The sequence below is a fragment of the Chelmon rostratus genome, chromosome 5 (assembly GCF_017976325.1).
Source record: "Chelmon rostratus isolate fCheRos1 chromosome 5, fCheRos1.pri, whole genome shotgun sequence".
In the NCBI taxonomy this organism is placed as follows: Eukaryota; Metazoa; Chordata; class Actinopteri; order Chaetodontiformes; family Chaetodontidae; genus Chelmon; species Chelmon rostratus.
The window spans coordinates 18026087-18048126 of NC_055662.1; the positions used below are offsets into that span (position 1 = coordinate 18026087).

At 40.5% G+C, this 22040-nt stretch overlaps 1 protein-coding gene across 1 annotated transcript in view; it reads left to right on the forward strand.

Annotated features, from left to right (window-relative positions):
• Window positions 1-22040, forward strand: part of pde4d (phosphodiesterase 4D, cAMP-specific) — a 146566-nt gene that overhangs the window by 38145 nt on the left and 86381 nt on the right. The gene's annotated exons all lie outside the window — the stretch shown is intronic.

The following is a 22040-nucleotide window of genomic DNA, read 5'->3' on the forward strand; positions in this document are numbered from 1 at the left end:
AATGTTTAGATTTGACAGCTATCAGAGCCTTCAGCTCAGTCCATGTTGCATCACTGTGGATGGTTAATGTTAATGTTTTTGTCTTGTGACATGTTTTGATAACCTCTTCCTCCATTTTCCCCCTCCTAATATAACTCCCTGCATTTCCACTCCTTATAAAACATGTTAATTGGCTAAAATGCCTAATTGTCTTTTGTGGAGTGCCATGAGATGTCACGTTTTTCAACGTTGTTCATTTTCACCCTTCTCTCTCGTTAGCAGTTTTGCATGAAATTGCCCATAATGCGAAATCGCAGCATGGAAACAGCCATTGTTCTTGGAAAATAATAATACTGTTCTGCATCCATTGTTGTTATTGATGAATAGTATGAATTCTTCTTTGTGTTGTAAGTTAAATAACTGAGTGTTATCGTGCTGTGTCTGTGTCTCTCGGAAATGTCAGAGCTGTTCCCTCATAGTTCACTCCACAAGCTCAAACAGCAGAGTTCTGTGGAAATTTTCTTTTTAATTCATGGGATAATGAGACCAAACTCAACACTGATTGGCTCTGAGTTTGGAAACAGCACTTCTGGTTTATTTTCCTGCCTGGAACAAGTTTCCACTATTAGGGAGAAAACTTGCCAATGAAATGAACAAAGTTTATTTCATAAATTAAATTAATATACACAAAGACATTTTTTCAGTCATTTTGGGACAAAGGTGATCCACCTTGTCTTACACTAGCTGCTTGTTTAAAATCCTGAATGTAATAGGCCTTTTTCACAGACGTTATAATAGGAAAAGCACAGTTGTTACAATAATAATGATGGCGCTTCTCTGTTCAAGTGTCCCACTTGTGACAATTAGCCAGCATGCACTGAACCAGGACCCTGAAACCAAAGCAGCTAAATGGAATTAATTTGTCAGAATATCATCTGTGAAAAACTATTAGAAATTTTGATCAACTTGACCAACACTATTCTTACCCAGCCGATTATACACATCAAGGTCTGTTTGCAGGTCTTACTACTGCAGATCTAAAAAGAGTTGTACAAAGCTTTTGTGACTCCAGAGGGAGCTGCGCAAAGTCTGATAAACTGTCTCAAGCGATGTCACTTGAGGCAACATAAAGACTACAAATTTGAAACGATCTGTGGGTACATTAGCCGCTACTAACATCGGTTGTTGGGTTGTGGGTAATGTAGGCACATGGTTTTGTCAAAGAAAAATGCATGGAATAACTGTCACCTTTTTCTGCCTCCAGGTTTCTGGAGTGGATTCCATTGTGTAGAAGTTTCAGGCAGTTGTGCGCATATCACTTAAAAAGTTCTACTTTTGAAGTCTGCTGAACATTTTTCAGCAACTTTGGAAAATCACTGAGGTGTTTTATTGAAAAGTGGAGATGAGAGTGTATTTTCTTATGAATTATTCAGTGTCAATTTTGAGGAGTAATTCCCCTCTCATCATGCATCAGTGGCCACTGCACACCCATGTCTGCAAATCCCAGCATCATCCTCCTGTTATTCCCCTCCTAAATGAGCCATATTGAAACACACTCTTACCTCATTTAACAAATTATTTGTAATGAGCATAGTAATTGCTTTGTATTGACCTGCAGTGCTTTCTCTTGTATGTGTATGGATTGGATATATACAGTGTTTAGCCTGCATGCCATGAGCAGTACTTAAATCTTTTATGAAGTACAGCAATGAGGTATAAAACATTGAATTGAGATCCATATAAGGTGGAAAAAAAGCATTATTAGAGTAGCCCACCATCATAAAATCACTGAGCTGAATTTGTAATACATGATCTAAACTCTTGGGTACATTGACCCCCTCCCCCTGTTTTTCATTACCTCTCGTTGTTGCGCTCTCTCTCTCTCACATGAAACATGCTTAAACAGAAATATATCCCAACAGGAAACACATACAATCAGATTTGTGCACAAGCATCCACACAAAGAGACACACAAGACCACATCCAGCCTTCCAGGGCCCACCATGTTTACAACCATGGGCTGTTGCTTGGGCTACCCTGATCCCCCCCCATCCCCTGTCAACCCCTCTTCCTTATCCCTGTGGTCATTTGTATTCATCCACTTTCATTTACTGTCAACCTGCGTCAGTTGCAGCCTGCTCTGAGCTTCTCTCTCTCTTGGCAAGCAGCTCCGTTCTCTTTCCTCCCTCACTCTCGTCCGTCCCTCTGTTCTGCCTCTCCCCCGCCCATTTCCTCTCATCATGGCAGGCTGTGCACACGCCAGAGTGCAGCTTAATAAATAACAACTATTGCCGTGCTCCAAAATAAATGCAACCGTACATAAGACGGATACACAAAGGCTGCCATTCAACGGCACACACGTTCACATGCACGCTCTTAATCAAACGTTCCAGCGGAGTATTCTAATGGATCCTGGCCACGGTCTCTATTACTTCTTTCCTTGTAAGTGAACACAGTAATAACTGAAGACTCCCTGAAGTTTTAGCTCACTGGGCCATTCAATCTTGATGCACTTTGGCTTTGACTTATAATGCTTGGAGAAATGGGGTGCTGATCAGGACAGTGTTAAATTAATTGTAACAGCATTTTTTTTTGTTTTTGCCATTATTTTCTCTGACTCTGTTATATGTAGGTCTTGAAGTATGTTGTTGCTTCAGAAAGCACTGATTTTTTAATGATGAATATGAAAACACAACCCATATCTTATTTAATGCCCACAGGCCAAAGGAGCCTAATTACTGGTCTGATTTTTAGATTCGCACATCTCCAACTGTAACATTGGCAGCCTATTATTTACTGCTCTACCGCAGCCACACTGTCAGTTGTGATTCATCTTTGTGTATGTGCCAGAATGTGTGAGCATGTGTGTATTCTTCTAGGCCAGGAGGAGAGAGGGTGTGACCTTTGACCATCAGTGGGAGGGAGGGAATTAGACCACGGTCCCTGTCAGGGTCACTGTGACAGCTGTGCTAGGCAACTAGCTGTCCATGATATAACCTCACAGTGCCTGAGAGACGAGCTGTACAGGTCGACAGGAAGATGCGCTTGGATAATGGGTAGAGGAGGCATAGCAGGTAGATTCATGGGGAGTGAAATGAACAGGAAAAGTAGGTTAAAGAATCTGTGCTGTACTCGAGTAGAGGGAGAATCAAAAAGGGAGACAGGGGGATAGACGATGTACTTGCGGTCCTGAGTTTCCCACTTTAGAAAACAAAACCAGATCCCTCAAGTTCATGAATAAAAATAAGCATGGAGCAGTTCACCGTATCGCCAAATTCAGGACTGTGCTTTTCAAAGGGTTTTGTTTTGATGATGTACTTACAAGCAGGTTTTGTTTTGCTCCCCTCAGTATTCTCATGTGAGGCAGCGCTGGGTTATTTGCGATGTACACCGGAGTTGAGCGCTGATGCAGAGCCACCGCTTCCACATCTTGTCATTTTGTTGCACTGCCCCTTGTAAAAAAAGCTGTGCTAGGCACAGATAATTCACACTCATTTTACAGTTGTTCCCACTTTTTTTCCCCTTTTCTTTTTCTTGTTTGTCTGAAGAGTGGACTGGCTCCATTTTGCATTCACAAGGCCGAGTGCTTTCATCGCGGGCTGTGAGTCATTCGAAGCGAGAGCCTTAAATGTTAAAACTATAAAGAAAAATGTCACTGCTGTAAGGGAGGAAAACACAGCGCATCTTAAGTCACTGCGTGGTCATGTTAAAAATAACAGCTAATATAACAGAGACTGTCAGGAAATTATAATGTAGCTGCAGTGACCCCACATGGCCTGAGATGGAGATGAGCCCTGAACAAAGTGGATGCCATATGAAAGACTAACATAGGTGAAACTGCATTAACAGTCACATCACTGTTGGCCCTTGCACTGTGGAAACACACTAACTTGCCTCTACATGGTTTATATAAACCATAATGGAGTCATGGTGTGCATTTTTCTGATAACTTTCAGTTTATATCAGAGTGTCTAATCAAATGCTGCCATCTATTGGTCAAATATTTAAAATGAACCCTGCGCTTGATACTGGACTCCCCACTGAACCTTGTACAGTTCAGGACATCTGCAAGGTGTTTTTGTGTCTAACTTTTCTGATGTGTGTCAGTATGTTTTGCTTCATACTTGCTGCAGCAGTTACAGCAAAAATAATGTTTGAGATGTAATCAAATATTCAAAAAGTGATTGCTATGTTGTTTGTAAAAGAAACACAAATCTACAAGATTCCAACTCCCGGTATCTTTTTTATAAATTTAATACATATGCATGAATATATCTGGAAGGACGCAGAGATGTTTTGCTGAAAAAAAAAGAATCTATTCGATCTAAGCACCCAGGGATTTTGCAATAAAAAAGCCTCCACAGAAAGCATGATTAGCGCTTGTGAACCATTTAAATGGCAGCGTGTACACCAGAGTGAGTTGAAGCTTATTAGTTCAGCACATTTTTTCTCTCTGCAGTACCTTTTTAAAATTTATGGTCAGTTAATCGCTAGGGCAATTTGATTGCACCCAAATGTTCTTCTTCATTTGATCTAACGGTGTGGACTCAATCATGAATACCAGGAAGCTTTTTCTCTCAGAGGAGCATCTCTGGGTGAAAGCATGTAATAATAATAATATATTTATTTGTATAGCACCTTTCATACAAAAAATGCAGCTTAAGGTGCCTGACAGCAAAGAAATGATGTACACCAATTGCTTTACATTAAAAAAGACATTGGATAACAAAGATAGAAAATTTATGAAAAATAAGATGGAAAATAAAACCACTTGATAATAATCATAAAAGTGAATATAAGATGAAAATAAGGATGAAAATACAAAACAGAGAAAGCAAAACATGAGATGGAAAGTAAAACCCACTGAGTAATAATAATAGCAATAAATGCAAATGTGAGGCAAAACACAAACAAGAGTTTCAGGTCCGTAAAGCGAGTTCAAAGCTAAATTGAAGAGATATGTCTTTTAAAAAAAATGTCTGGTATCTCTTCTTTATTTGCTAAATATAAAGGAACAAAAAGCACAGAGCAAGAAGAAAATACTGGCATAGTGGCTCATACTATGTACTACTGGCTACTAGCCATACTGACAGAAGAAGTCCACATGAGGGAGCCAGAGCTGCGTGAAGGTTTTGGATGCATTGTGTCTGTTAGTAATGGTAATGGCTTTTGGACGCTTGGGTGTACATTGACCTGTAGAGACTAAGCCTAAGTCACCATTTCAGCTCTTCTTACTGCTTGCCACCCCATCTCCTTCCACTAAATACTATTTCAGCACGGTCCCATCACTATTCACTCTAGCTAGACCATTGAATTTATCTAAGTGGTAACTATAGCAACAGGTACATATAATAAATCTTAGTCATCTTACTCGTCCTTAGACAAAATATGAAATTAAGTGCGTGGATTTGATAGTCAAGTGTCACACACAGAAGCGTTTGCCAATAGCAACCCAGGCTCCAGACTGTGCTCTGTGAGGTGACGGCATGCTGTGTGCTGCCAAAAGAAAGGCACCCAATCTGTCAAGATTAAACAATATTTTGCAAGGAGCTTGTGGGGAATGAGCTCAGATTTACACACAGATTTGGTGCATTGTTTGAGTGGACAGTGTGCCCCTCTCATTTTCCACCAAGGGTTTTCTTTTACAAAGAAGAGAAATGAGAAATTAAAGCATTTAGACAAAACATTTGTCAAAACTGAGTCAGAGCTGAATTATGTATGAAGATGAATACAAACAAAACTAAACACTCTGATATTCAGTTTTCTTCTGTGTATGGTGAAGTTACAGTATCTGCTCTATTATCCTATTGTCTACTGATCTGGTATGAATCATACTTCTGTTATATATCCTGTAGGCTACTGCATAATGCACAAGCCTTGAGACTATATCATCAACACCTACACAAAATGCTGCATTTGTAAAGCCTATAATCAGACTCTCAGAGAGATGTCGTTTCACTTCTATGTTTCTATGTTTTCACTTCTTTTTTTTTGTTGTTGAGGTTTTAGGGGTTGGGGGTGAATGATATGGCCCTAAAACGGATCATAAAATATCACAATATTTTAGGCTATTGCTGTGATAATAATATTCTGGATTCTTGATTCTCTGGTTTGAAACTCACGTTAGCTTTTGAGCTCTCCTCCTACTGAAACTGGTGCTTCTGCTTGGGGTGGTGAAATCAGTTAATTGTATTCCCCCCTTTTGTTGTTCCAGTCTTCTTGCACTTCTTACATATTAACGTATTTGAACTGTAATCTCTCCCATTCTTGAAACTAACTCTTCCACCGTGGAGCTAGTGGCAATCTTACTGTTGCTTGCAGCCATGCTTGTTGTTGCGTGCGCAACAGTATGACGTCATTACAACAAGAGGTCGGAATATTTCCATTATCAAGGAATGAATCAAAAATGATACCAATATTATTTTGAACAATTTGATATGGCACACCTGTATTTGTCGTGTGGTTAGTATTGTTTGGAAGGCCATTGGATTACATTTTGCAGTGGGGTGTTCAGTTTTTCGTGTCCACTTCGTACGTGTGAAAGAAATTTGGGAAGTCGAGCTGTTATTCACGCTGTTTTTGATTGCAATGATTAAGTATTAGATTTTCTGCTGGAGAGTACAACAAAAATCAAAGTGACTGTACTTTCTGTTCAGCAAACATCGTATTGAATTTATTTTCTTTCATAAAGAGCATTTTAAAAAAAACAGGTCTTTTCCACGTGCAAATCATGCTTTCTTTTATTTCTGTCCATTGTGTTCTCCGTGCATGCCAGTGATGTGCGCCAGTGTGTTTGTACTATTGGCATTTGTGTGTTGTGGGTCTCTTCAAGTGTCTGCATATACTACAGGTTTGCCCTGCAGATAGGCCATTTTCTTACTTTTGTTTCTCCAGCCTTTCGTTCTTGACAAATCCACTTGTCCCTCTGCATCCATGTTGCCCCTGGTAACCAAGGGGAAATGCACGTCATACATCATGCACAGCAAAGGGGAGGGGTTAAGAAAAAAGAAAGTTTAACAAAGAAAAGGAAAAAAATGAGACAGGTAGCAGAAGAAGAAACACAGGAGAAAAAAAGAAGTATAAGAGAGGGCACGGAGTGAGACAGAATGACAGCAATGATGTGTGTTCATCATGTGAGAGAAAAACAAAGTATTTGCTCAAAGAATGACATTCATCTCCTTTGACTATTGTAAGGTGATGATGAATTGCAAGCTGTCAAATGAAGGCCAACAGCTGTCATGGCTGAAAGATTCTGACTGACTGCCACAGCTTGTCTTTGACTGAGGGTTGCATTTTGATGATGTTGACACACCCAAGGCACCAACCAATACAGATTCCAAACATGCCAGATTTTTAGCACGCGTTTTTCCAATTAATTGAAAATGATTTCATAAATTCAGGTTTAGTTGAGTTTTACAGACTATAGAGGAGCATGTGATCCTTTGGTGGAGATGAAGCATTGAAATCACCAAGACTGGAGAGCCAAAGTAGGGAGCAGACAGATACTCCGCTGGAGGCTCAGCTCCCCCAAATACACCATCCTTTATACAGGAGACCCAACCAACCAGGCAGTGTTTATTTGAAAGGACAACCAAGCTGAAGGTAGAGCATCAGCATTTATACCTGCTTTGTTTTTGTGGTGGTGGAAAAGAACTGGTGTACACCAATGTTTATTGACCATAATTTGTTTTTCTTATCACCTACACTATTTTATTCTAGCACATACAGTATACGACTAGTATACAACCTCATAAGCCAAAAGGTTTTCCCATTCAAATCTGCAATAATAATAGTTATGAGTGGAACCCAGTACGTTTTCTTAATGAGAATTCTTAAAAGATTTTTGTTAAGTTCCTGTGTGTGTACATACCACTGGAGCTGACCCATTTAAGTTTTGTATGTAAGATACAATAAAACCAGTAATAATACAGTTTTGATGTGCATCAAATGTAAATGTGTTCATTAACAAACTCCTCAGTTTGTCCTGAAGAAAATACATGTACTTGGTGTAAGGTGTCATGCTTCTTAACCCTAAGTGATGCAACACTGAAACAATTTGAAAAACAAAATATTTTGTATTGTATTAACTGTATATTCTGTAAGTGGTGCTACAATGGGTTTGAAATTGTGTTTTTGGGTGATTTAAAGGGAATTGTAACTGGCTGCTAAGCTGTGTGGTTGCATTGTTACACAGGATGGAGCAAGGTGTTTCTAGCTCATTGCTAAGTGGTTGCCAGGGTTTTGCTCGCGTGGTTTGTTGGGATGTTGCTGGATGGTTGGTAGGGTGTTAAAAAGTATTGCTGGGAAATTGCACTGGTGTTATGAGTGGTTGGAGGTGTGTTGTTTATGTGGCTGTCAGGGTGTTGTAATGTTATGAGGAGTCATTCCATGTGGTTGCCACTTCTTGGGGTGTGACTAAGTGGTTTTTAGGACATTGTAGGTGGTTGCTAGTAGGCTGTCATAATTATGAAATTTGAGTTGTGGATTAATTGTCATACAAATTAAATTCAAATTTCATTTTATGTCACCATTTTAGTATAAGCCTGATAATAGTTTAATACGAATGAAGAAGAAAAGCCATTTATTGTCATTGAACACTGAAACAAAGAGATAAAAATTATATTTCTGTTTGCCTTTTAGGCTTATTAATGTTTGTTTGCCTCAACCAGCTGATGGAAATTTGTTTCTACTTGTTGCAACATTTCTAAAATAAGCCAGGTTTCCGTCCACAAGGAGTGTGAATGTGAACAGAATTTACAGAGAATCTGCAAAAGAAAACGCAAAACAATGAGTGTTTCCATCCACTAGCGTTATGCGAATATTGTAAGTTAAGCACCTCCAGATAAACAGTTGGTGCCGCTATTTCTCCACTCGGGTACAGTTAAACCATAGCAGAAGAAGGGGGTGCAACAAGATGGTATCATTAAAACAGCACCAGTCAAACCCCAAATGTGGAAAAACGATGTGGAAATAGTGATGGGAATATGACATTTTGGTTAATTATTTGCCTGTTAATATACAGGTGAATTGGAACAATTCTGACAATTATGCAAAATGATAGTGATCAGCTCAAATAATTGCAATCAGGCAATATATGTAATAATTGTGACAGACCTAGTTGCCAGGGTGTCAGTAGGTGATTGCTGAGGCATGCATTATAGTTAATGGTGTCACGTGCCACGTTGGTTGCCAGTGTACTGGTGAGTGACTGCTAGGGTGAAGCTGTATAGCTAAGATATGAATATTTCTGCATTTTCTTTTCAAAATAACTTAGTACTTAATAGCTCAAACTAGATCAGATGTCAGTGAAAAAAGTTATTTCATCCTCCTACATAGTATTCCAAATTTAACAAATGACACATCTGAGTAACTTCATGGTTGCAGGACAAGTTACAAACCAAAGGGGTAACCCAAAAATAGTGAAAATTCTGAGTTTTGTCTGATCAACCGCTTTGATTCAGACAGTTAAGTCCCAACAAATGTTGGATGGATTGCCATAAACCAGGAATGTCAAAGTCAAATACACAGAGGGCCAAAGAAACAAATTTGCTACAAGCCGAGGGCCGGACTGGTTCAATGTTTATTAAAACATATTTTAATGATTGCACATAGCTTATTAAACTAAGATCTAACAATGTATATTATTTAATGATTAAATGAACAATCCAATATTCTTTTGTGGCTCTGTCAGTAATTTTAAGTGTAAACATTTTCAACAGGCAAACAGCAAAACAATAAATGTCCTTCAAAAACAATAGTAAAATGAGAAAAAAAAATCAAAAATCAAATCAGTTGTATTCCTTCTCATGGCTCTTATCTGCAATTTTCCCTGAGTTCAACTGAAAAATAAATCTAAATAAATAAAATAAATTGAAATACAAAAATCTATAGGACACAGACAAAACAATACTTTCCTTTTTGGGGAGTGGGTAACTGAAAGTTAACATCTGTTCTGGCTGCTGATAAATAATGAAGCCGAGGCAGTGAGTTCGCAGGGTACCGTTGCATTGTGGGGAATGTAGTATTGGTGCGTGCAAAACACCAGCGGGCGGCTGCGCCCAGTTCTAATACTATTCAAATGTCATCCGGGGGGCCACATATAAATCCGCCCGCGGGCCTTGACTTTGACATATGTGCCATAAACTGTTTTACAAGACAATGATGGCCCCCAGAGAGAAATCCTAATGCTAAGAGTTTGATGGATGCCAAACTTTTCATCTAGTGCCACCTGCAGGTCAAATTTCTGAGTTATCCAGTAAAATGTCTTGACATTGATGATGTAAATTGGTACAAATTTGGATCAAACTTTCATGGCTACTAGACCTTGCATCCTTATAACTGACCTCTCTTATAGTGCCACCAACAGGTTGATGTTTTTGATGACATTCCCACCAGCCTCTGCTGAACTTTGCGTTTGCCAAGAACAGATGTTAGCATTCTGCTGTAACACGCTAATCTTAAATAGTGACCATAAACCTTCTACCTGTGTTTTTGTGAGAATGTTGCAATGATGACGTTGGCATTTAGGTCACAGCACCTCTGTGCTACCGCTGTGCAGAGCTGTTAGTGTGGTAGTTAGTCTCATTTCCCTAAATCTCAGGAATGTGAACTCTAGCCAGAGAGGGATCCCCAGATTATGTTTTGATCTGTGTTTTCACTTTGTTGTTACTGCATGTCTGGAATGCCTTGATGGGGAGTAGCTTACTGTATGTTAAGATAGAGCTTAGCAAGTGCTGCATGCTAGTTTGAGTATATGTTAAAGAACAGTGATAAACAAACAATTAATCATTAATTCATTTGATTGTGCATTTCTGCATTTGTATTGGCATGATTAAGCGATCAGTAATCTTGATAAGAAATGCTTAAAGCATGTCACTTGTGTGCTTTGAGGCTTGCTGCCGGGCCAGGTTAAAGCTGCCCCTGTTGACTGCTGAAGAATTAGGTGATGTGTATGCTGTGGGGCACTTGTAGAAGCTGGATATAGAAGAATAGTACAGTGAAATTGTTGACACCTAGAGGTACATTTTTGTGGTTGAAAGTAGAATATCTAAAAGCTGGTTAGAGGCAGGTGTGTGCTGGATTTCAGATAAGCTGATGGTTGGTAGGCTGAGGAGGGAGCAGGCTAGGGGGTAGCATGTTACATTCAGCAGACAGCGTTTTCATATTTACCAGCATGTCTGCTCTCATTTGAAAAACTAATACAGTGAAAGGGAGTGGCAGAGGCTGGAAGAAAGATGGTTGCATGCATCCCTCTCCTAGACTTTCTTACATATGCAAACATTAGTAAAATGCACATGCTAATTTATGCACATGCGCACATACAGGTGTACTCATGGCATGATTTGCTGTTCCTAGGGATGTCATCTTGATCTGTGTTTTCTAGGGATGTCCTCTCAAGCTGAGTCTGGATTGAGGGTTACTCAGTAACTAATGTGTGCTTTTAGTGCAGTCAACTGCATCGGGAAATGCACCCTAACAGATGCATGTGCCTCCACTCTCAGGCGCATGCATGCATACAACATTTTTGCGCATTGTTACTCAAGCTTACCATATCTCTCTCTTCATACCTCCCTGTTTTTATCCTCTCTATTGTGTACACACACACACACACACTCTCTCTCTCTCTCTCACACACACACACATACTCACGCTCTGCTCAGCTCCAAAGGATCAGTAGCTTATAAACTGGCTGCAGTCAGCAGTCAGTCTCGCTGTGTAGGGAGAGGAGGGAAGGATAAATTGCTTCGACTGGATAGAACAGAACTCAATCCAAGCCTTACTGGATTGAGTCATACTGGTTTCCGTGTTGGCTTTTACCAGACGGAGCTGGGCTGCTCTGGGCTCGAATAGACTGAATTAGTTCAGCTAAACTCTTGCTGGGCTTGCTTTCACTGGACTGTGTTGCGTTCGCCTGCAGGCCTGGGGGAGAAAGGGCAGGAATAGACGGAATTCCCTCTTTTTATTTTTTTTTGCAACCCGCCCTCCCTCTCTCCCTCTCTCCCTCCATCCTCCCCTCATCTTCTCTCTTGCTCTTTCACAGCAGACATCCAGTGTTGCAGAGCAGACAAAGGCAGCAGCCCTCAGTGCTTCTGTTCATCCGCTGGCTCCTGTAAAGACGGAAAGGGATTTTTTTTTCTTTTTTACATCCCCTGCTTTTGTACAAAGGGAGCTGCTGGTGTGAGGAATTTCCAGCAGAGCTTTTCAGTTGCTCATCCAGAGGATTTTTAGGTTCTTTTTTCTTCTTTTTTTTCTACAGATTCCTAAATTTTGAGAAAATCCTTGGACTCTGCAGACGAAGCATACGTTTAGTGCGTGCATTGCTTTGTCTCTTGTATAATTTTGCTGCCTTTACTGTTCATTCATTTGGCTGGTGCTGGTGGTGGTGGCGGTGAAGCCGGGGGCAGGCATGGCCCAGCAGGCAGGCATGGGGGTGACCCACCAGGACACCCTGGCAGTGCCCCCCATGCCCAAACACTCCGGCCTGAATGAAGACCTGGTGAAGATCCTGCGGGAGAACCTGCTGCAGCCAGAGAGGCCAAGAGGACACCGGCGGTCTCCCTCCTCCATCTCTCCCCGCCTTTCTCCCCGCAACTCGCCACGACTGCTTCGCCGCATGCTGCTCAACAACAACATCCACAAACAGAGGCGCTTCACTGTCGCACACACATGGTGAGACTTACGTGGACAGATAGCGACTAGAAGATAGATAGCTTTTGTCACGGCTGTGTGTTGGTGGATGGGGAGCTGCATATGCGTATGGAGTGCATATGTGTGTTTTTCTTCTGTCAGACAGCATGCAGTCTAAACCGCACCCATGGCAAACTTTCAAGGTCGGAACGTATTTGTTGAAGCGTGTGCGAGGAGGGTGGTGTGTGAGATAAGCCATTTGAGAAATTAAACTTTGTTTGCGGTTCAACTTGAATGCTTTCCTCTCACAGAGAAATGGCAGGAGCATGCGTGAGCAAGCCTCTCTTGAGGGTTATTCATATAAAATCTCCTAGGAAACCCTCTTCTCACCTTAGATAATGAGTTCCTCTCATGCTCTTCCTCTCCGTCCGGCTCAATCTCTCTTTCAACCTGATGTGTCCGTTACCAATTCTTACTCCTCTCACTCCCCCTATCTTCATCTGCCCTCCCCCTTCCCATGCTGTCTCTGCTTTTACCTCTGTGTGATATACAATTGTGCAAGATGTGGAGGGATAAATCCCAAAGCTGCCTGTCTTTTTAGGTAGGAATAGCCATCCATCACTACATTTCTTCCCTCCTGCTGTGGTTGTCTCTCCACACCTGCCTGCCTGCAGTTTTTGACTATTAATTAGTCTTCTATTCCTGGCTGTCTATCAGCCTCTGTTTCACTCGCCCACGCGTCATCCCCTCCCTTTGTCTCATATCTATTCTCCATTCGATTTCTCCCCCTGTACCTCTCACCTCCTCCCCACTCTCATTTTTTTCAGTCTCTTCCATTAGACACCTCCCCTCTGGCATCTGGATCGGGCTTGTGACGTAATTCACATATTCTCACACTTAAATTCCCATGTCTGAAATTCTTTACTCTGCTACCTCCCAGCTCTCTCCTTTATTTCCCTCTTTGCTTCAGGTCTGTTGTATCCTTTCATGTACTTTACTTACTCTAACTCTCACTTTCTCCATTTCATTTTTAATTCCCCCATTTTGCCTTTTTATTTCATCTGTCATTCCTCTACTCTTTTGCATTTATCACATCTCCTACCTGCTTCTTTCTTCTTTCCCTGATGGCGTTAATAGCTCAGGGAGATATACAGTATCTCATGGCTCCTATGGCTTTTTCTATTTTAGAGGCACACTGCTTCCTGTGTGTCTGTATAATTTAAGTTTTATGAATTAATTATATGTGTGCAAAATTAAACTGTGCCTGTGTGTGTATGTGCAAATGTGGTTTGAACATGGTTGTTAATTCAGATTATATAATTTTACACACCACCACCATCGTCCTCCCATGTGCCGCTTTAAGCAGAAAGCTATTTCTCACAGTTCCATATTAAGAAGCAGAAACACTTTCATTCTTGGAATGGATTTTCCCTGTTCTGTTATGACGTTCAGCTTTGTCATCAGCATGACAGTGAGGCTAGTGAGCCTGATCTTCAAGAAAGTCTCACTTGGTAAATATCTGCAACTGAAAAAAGACCAAATAGCTTACATGTTTGAAATGCTGCTCCGAGTATGTACATGGAGGGAACCATCACATTTTTTATGGAGCAATTGATTTTGAATTGTTTCTCCAATTGCTGAGTTTGATTATTGTTAAATCAAAGATTCACACCTGTTCCCTTTTTGAGATCTGTCAATGCGCATTTAAGACCACAGGCTACCCAGTTGTTTCAAGGATTTTTGGGCATCATCCAAGTATGTGTTCATTCCTGATCCCTTCTTGCATTCCTGCAGACTAGATTGGACTGACAAAAAGTAGCCCAAGTGGAGCTAGAACCTACCTAATCATCAGAAAAGTAGCCCAAAGTCACTCAGAGGAACTTCACTGGAATATTGGAATATATCTGTCCATTTGTAGAAACCAACCAACTAGTACGAAAAGTAGCCCAAATGACCAGCACCTGCCCAAAACCATTTTTACCTGCCCAGTCGCACAACAAGTACTTACATCTTTTACCAAGTGAAAATAGCAATACTACAGTTTAGTAATACTCCCATAAAAATGTAGTCAAAGTACTGCAAGGGAAAGAACTCATCATGCAGAGTGGCCAATTTCAGAATCACATATTCTCACCACTGAATTGTAACTATGGATGCACTGATCTGTAAGCAAGCCTTTGTCGTTGCAGATGGTAAAATTGGGGTGAACTGTAGTTACTAAGTTGCTTAATCTACTATGATGCATCACGATTCATTAACTGATTATGTTTTGTATCAGCAATTTGAATCGGTGAAGTAACTCTAGATAAAGCAGACTGAGTGGTAGTACCAAATAGCATAAGTGCTTCAAAATTGTGCTTAAATACAGTATATAAGTAAATGTACATATTTGTTTGTAGGACAATTTCGTTGTTGGTTTTGGTCTTTTCAAGAATTTCTTGATACAAATCTGAACTGAAAGAAAGTCATCATAAGACAGTCTTCAGTTCAGTTCACTTAAAAATCTCACTGCTCATCATTCTGATGTTTATTCTTGGCTAAAGAATTTCATTAAACCACTATTCTGGCTCCCAAAATGAATGTAAACGACCCGGGGTCATAATATTGTTTCTTTACTTCATTATCATCCATAGTTGTTAGTTGTTCCAGACATTTATGTAAAACACAGTTTATGTAAAACACTTTATAATCAAAGGTAGCCGCAGTTTTTGGTATCAAAGTACAAGTATCTCAAAAGTGTACTTTTATCCTGTTACTTTCATCTCTGACAGAAGTTTGGTAAAATGTAAACACTGACTTAAACGTCTGTAACGTTAACTGCAAAGTACATTTACCTCCAAACTGCATTCAGCAGAAGTTCTTCAGCACATGTATTTACTGTGAATTTGTTGTGTTGTCACATGAAATTGCAGTTCACTTCATATTCCTCTGAGCAGAAACTCTCAGTCTTGCTGGGTTTTTAGCTCTGTTAGCTGTTGACTCTGTTCGCTCTATTAGCCCCATTAGCTGTTAACTCTGTTATCTGTATTAACTCCGTTAGCCGAACACACTACAGGGATTTGTTGTTCACAATGTTGCATTATCATGAAAAATAATAGTGCGTGTCCCCCATCCATAGTGAGTTTACTGCATCCTTTTGGATTTGTGCCTAGCAGCATCACTGCAAATCATAGCATCCCAGAATCAGCCACAACAATATGTGATAGTAGCTATAGTAACTATAGCCGTTAGTCTTGACCGCTGCTCTTTGCATCATGACTGCTGGGGTGACATGAGAGCAAAAGCAGGAAGACGGTTACAAGAAAGACTGACGATCACTTAATCACTGTAACTTGTTGGTCATGTACCTGTATTGTGTCTTGACATTTTAAAAAAACAAGTGGGAGACAGAACATCAGACAGAGAAAAAGAGAGTGTGGGAGGTTAGAAGAGAAATTGCTGTATTTGTGTGTACATGTGTGAGCAAGGGCACAGGAGAGAGACGATTTGTCTGTAAGAGAGAGACACCATCAAATGACTGTAAGCAGTCGGGAGGTTGACAACTGCAGTGCAATTTACTCCAATCACCTCCTCATTGTTTTACAGCTGCAGGGAATCACACGGCCGCTGCGCTGTAAATCTGGTGACATACACAGCCCTCAGTGGCTCCACTCCACACTTCATTAACAAGGCAATCCTTCTCAATCGACCGATTGGCCTGATGTACTGCTTGCTGTTGTTATGGGCGCAACAGCGTGAAAACCATACTTAAATTGTTTTACAGTCACATTGAGAATACTTGCATGCTTGCTTTGCTGATTGGTTTCTCTGCTCTGAATGAAGTTGATCGGCTGTAATTATATGCAAAGACATCAAATAAGGTGCTTTTTGGGATTCAGCTAATGGAATGGAATGATTTGAGATCAGTGCAAAATGATTTGGTCTCATTTTGCAGCAAAATTTTGACGCCAAACAGCCCAAATTGTTGACATAATGTGGGGATGGTATAATGGAATTTTGAACGATGTAAATATTTGAGCTGGGCTTAATTTGGCTGAGGGGATTTTAAGCAGAGTGTGGCAGTTCTTATTCAATTGTTGCTGGTATTATTCCAACCTAAGCTTCAGCACTACCTCCAATAGCAGCAGAAGCATTAGTGTGGCTTTCTGTATGGAATTAAAGAGAGTATCTGCAAAACTGGGTGTGTTGACAACAGACTTAAGACTCTGTTTTGCATTGTGCCTTGCTATGAGGGGATATGTTGAGGATTGGAGTTGTTTTTAACAATAGCAAAGCCACATTAGCACTGCAGCCGTTGGAAATATGCACTCATTCATTTGAGTGAGATGCAAGTTGATGGTAGTGATATGTACAAATTGGATACACAGTCTAAAAATTTATTAATTGTAAATATATGTATGTGACTTTTTATTTGTATACAGTATGAGCAGCTGTCTCTCAGATATATTGGCACATTCATTACCAACAGACAGCACCTTCTGTAACATGTTCACATGCTTGGTCTGCAGTACATGTATGGATACAGTGCGGCGCCGGGTTAATGGCCTTCGAGAGTCATGTCTGCTTCATAATGACAAGACAGCTATTGTTTGGAAAAGTGCCCCTGCATGTGCACATGTGAGAAGACACGATTGAAAATCGACCCTTCTCATCTTTACAAAGGCACAAAACATATAAAGCAAGGGCTGAATGGCGTACTCTCACCTTTAAGTAGCAGACAGGCTGCCACTCACGACTCAGTTTTTGTATTCTCTTCATCTGAATAACTCTGTCGATATCCTGTTTTCAACTTTCCTCCTCGCTGACCCTGAGGTATTTTTAATGCTGTTGCACAACAACGTCTGATGCTGCATTGCAACAGTGCAAGTGTCTCTTTATGTAACAGGAGAGGGGGATTTCAGCGAGGGGAGAACAGGTGGCTCTGACTGGTGGTGCTGATGCCAGTGGTTCTCCTCTGGCTGAGTGGTCCGACTGGGGAGGATTGGTTGGGATGGCTGGTGGGTTAGACAGATGAATGATGGATTGATGGATAGCTGGATGAATGATTGATTGATGGGTGGATGAATGCAGGATGGGTGGGATGGAGGGAAAGAGGCAGAGCAGAAGAGAGAGAGTGTGGGAGTAGAGGACCTCAAGCTAAACACAGTGGTGCTAATCTAGGCAGCGCATGACTCTCTCTACCGCTCACTGGGTTATATCATCTCTCTCTGCATGTCTTCCCTGCTTTCTCTGTCATTTCTCCTTGCCGTTTCTTTCCTGAAGGCAACTGATGGAGCTCCAGCAGTAATTGCTGGTCAAGGTCTTGCAATTTTGTTTATGAGTCACATGACTTATGGTTTGAGTTTGACAAAAGATCAATTTTTTAAAGAATTAGTTTGACAGTGATTTGAGAAAGTTACTGCTCCTAGCCAAGAAGTAGTACATAAAACCACAACTTTTGATTTGTTTGTGTTTTTTTTTTTGTATGGATTATGTATATTAGATAGGAAGTGTTAATCAGTGAGTTTTGGAGGTGCTGGTAGGCGGATTTTGTTAACTGTTGTTGTTACTCCCTTTTTTAACGCTGCTGTGAGCTATACGGCTGCTGGCGATAGCTTCATACTTACGTGACAGACATGAGACACGTCGATCTTCTGATCTAACTCTCAGCAAGCAACTGGACAAGTGTATCTCCAGAACTATTCCTTTAAGTTGCTGAAGTTGTAGACTATGCAGTGTGTGGAAGGATTTATTGATGTTGGTCAACAGAAAATCAAACAAGAACAAATGTGAAAATTGATAATTTTGTCATTTTTCAAGCAAAAATGCCAAAATATTCTCTGTTTTTTAGCTGCTTTTCTTTGTCATAATAATAGTAATCTGCAATGTTTTTGTCACATTAGTGCTCAAGTAAATTATAATGCTATTTTTTTTAGTTTAACTGTTAATGAAAATGATTGTTAGAATTGTTAGACACTAATCAAAAGGACATTTAGTGTAAAGTGTAAATGTGTTTAGGGTAACAACGTGCCTTCAGCAAAGCCATGAAATCCCAAGTGCCCTGGTGGCCCAAATACAAGATGTTCTTGTCTGTCAACCTTCCTGGTAAATACAAATTAAATATGAGGTGGTTCACATGGTTAAATCCAGCACTGACTTTCAGAAGCACGTTTCTGTTCCTCAGTACCTTGATGCAGAGGTGATTTTTACCCCTTACAATTGAACTGATGTGTTTACCACTTACAACTGAAGCCCTCTTACTGCCCCCTCAGTGACAGTGACTACAGTGAGTTTTCAACCATTACAAGTGGGTATTCCATGTGAAATAGGACTCTATAGCTACCTCTGGTAGTGGCTTTAGAAGACATATCTATTAATAGTCAGCGCCATTTTCTCTGTTATTTCATATTGCCAGTCTCCCAGTCCATGGTCCATACCTTCTTAGCATTTATTGTTTTCAGGGTGTAGCTTTGCTCAAGTAATTACCTTCCATTCCTTTGAGGTGGCTTTGGATTGCAGCTGCCATCCTGCTGTGCAGCAAGCAGGATTCTCCAGGTTTTATCAGCCCAAACACTGCTCTCCACCCGGGAGAATAGAGCGCCTGTGATTTGCATACTTATGAGCATTTGAGCAGTGTTGCTGCTGATGCTTCTGTGTTAACAGTGCTGCTGGCTGCATGACACATCAGCACAGTGCAGGCTTTTCATTTGCAAAGACGGGCACATTTGGACTAATCAGTGAGCTCACACACACATGGTTTTGCATACATGCACATGACACGTACGTACTCTAATAGAGACATAGTCGCTCTCTCAGTGCGATTCTCTTACTATTAGAGATCAGACAGGACCCTGGTTATATGACTCAGCTTTGACTTAGTATGCTGAGCTAGTGGCCGAGTCAGTATTGGCTGAGATGAATAAGAAAACTAAGATTATATAACTGTGTGGCTGGAAGAGACTGTAAAAGAGAGAAGAAGCATGAGCGAGAGAGAGGGAGGGATAGGGGAAGTGTTTTTTTTTTTATATGCTGCAAGAGTATTTCAGATCCCATCAACTGTAAAATGTCACTTACAAAAATGAAGAAGCCCCCTGGAATTACTGCTGTCCCATCGTCCCATTTAATAAGGAGTTATAGAACAGGACTAGATTGATTTGAAAATCATTAAGACATCAGTACCAGGCTGCCCCATTATAACTAGATACTCCTGTAGTTCTACTCACTGTGTAACTTGTAATTGAGTGTAGTGGCCATTGGCTCGCCTCAAATGACAGAACAGTCATACGTTATCAGAAAAAAAAGAGCTCCATATCACATGAAGGTTTCTACAGAAAGAAACAGAGTTCTATCTCCAGTAGAACCACGTACTTCAGAGAGAGCTTTTTCTGCTAAAAAGTTGTTACAAACCTTTTCATTGTATGGATCCAGAATTGGAAAAAAAGTTTCTCCGTTGAAATTTTGAAAGGTCAAAATAAACAAACTCCCACAGTTGCTAGCATGTCCTATAGTTTTATTTCAGTCATAGAACATTAAATATGCAAGAATCAAAACCAATATAAAAGCACGACTTTTGCAGATCTAAAAAATAAGCCTGTGGTTTCCATGCAAATGCTTTTCTGTCTGTTTTTCAGCTTTAATTTGGTTTCATCTTTAATTTGCTTTAATTTAACCTTAGCTTTACAGTACAGCAGCTTTCGTTTCATAACAAGTATCCAGGTAACACCACGACATCAAGGACATTTGGATAATGTGATCAGCCAACCAGATTTAGGCCTCGACCTTAACATTTTTTATCATTGGTCCAATCAGTCATTCTTTACACAATAACAAGGGTGAACTAATTCTAAGTATCATGGCTGTTGGTCTGCCTGATCCCAGGTCAGGCTACACATTTAACTGAAGTGTTTCCAGGGGACTCGGTTATACGTATCGGTTTTATCATCATTAAGCATGCATGACTGAGAGGATGTGTGAAAGCAGTAAGCTATACATTGATATAAATTTGATGTATGTTGAAGCAGATATAGGGATCAATATTCTGAAGGAAAGTGCTGCATGTATAATGGATCTGCGGTGGGTTACCGGTTGCACTTAATACCTGCCACATGAGCTACTTAAATGAGCTGATTTTACCACATGTATGGACACACGATGCGTTCACTGTGAATGCTGAATGTGCTGTCAGACAGAAAAGGAAATAGTCACAAACCAGCCCCTGCACTCTATGAAGCGTTGTAAGTGGATGTTTCCAAATTTATACGCCTGAGTCTGTCCAAGCTCCTGTGAATGTCTGTGGCCTTTCAGCTCAGTCTCCTTCCTCCGCTCTTCGTTTTCTTCACATCGTGATCATCAAGCCCAGCGCAATGCCAGAAGTAGTCAGGCTCGCATCCATTGCATGTCAAATTCTATAACCCTTTTGAAAACCAGTGGGGGCACTAACAGCACCTCCAGCTCTGCTAGCAGATCTGCTTCTTGTTTTTTTTTTTTTACCTGTTAAAAGTTATGATATCATCCAGTCTAAATGGGATTGTCATTTTCGTGAAGCACGTTGAGCCTTGTGACATTCAGCTCAGCTCAGCTCAGCAGGTCTTCAGTGAACTGAAATTAAGGATTATGTGTATATTGAGAATCATTTGCATCCAGATACATGAAAGCGTGTTAGCAGCGATGACTGTGCTACCAGATTTAATTAAATGATGACCAGAATGAATCGTGAGTTGAAGAGGCCACAGCTGCAGGGCTCCATCAAAGGCCTTTTGATATGTTGATATCTTTTTGATTCAACAAAATGACAGAAAGATTCTATCAGTGCTTGCTCTAACATGTCAGGCATTCATGTATTTCTGTTTTCATTTTGATTTGTTTTTATATATTTATTTGTTAGCTTTGGTTTTTCTGCAATGCAGAAATAAAATCAATAGATCCACTGAATACACATACAGATGGGTGATGGATGGGAGGCGAGTTTTTTGTTTTTTTTACAGCACGTGTTGTTTACCATTAGTTTATTTACTCAGTGAGGGGAAAAAAGAAGTGTGATCTCATGTTGTTTCACCTCATACCTTAACAGGTTCCAGGGGTCTATCTAATTAGTGGAGTGTTGCTGCTCTGCCTCCCTCCTTCCTGGCCTTTTTCCATCCCACTCTCATCTATAATTCTCTTGGTCGCACCTTCCTGATCTTCAGCTGTGTTTTATTTCTGCTGATTTCACCACCAGAACTTTGACTTGATTGCTAAGGGAGAATTCAGTTACTGATTAGCGGGCTGCTCTGATAAATGCAGCTGCGCCAGAGCCTCGGCAGAGTAGCCTGAGGAGGGAGAGAGTTGAGAAGATGATTGCCAAAGTTTTTTTTTTATATCTATGAATATCTTTGTAATGGACTGCAGATGGCCATGTACTCTTCTCTGCATATCTGATTCGGAGGTTGAGAGGTACCGTGGGTATATTTCCTTCC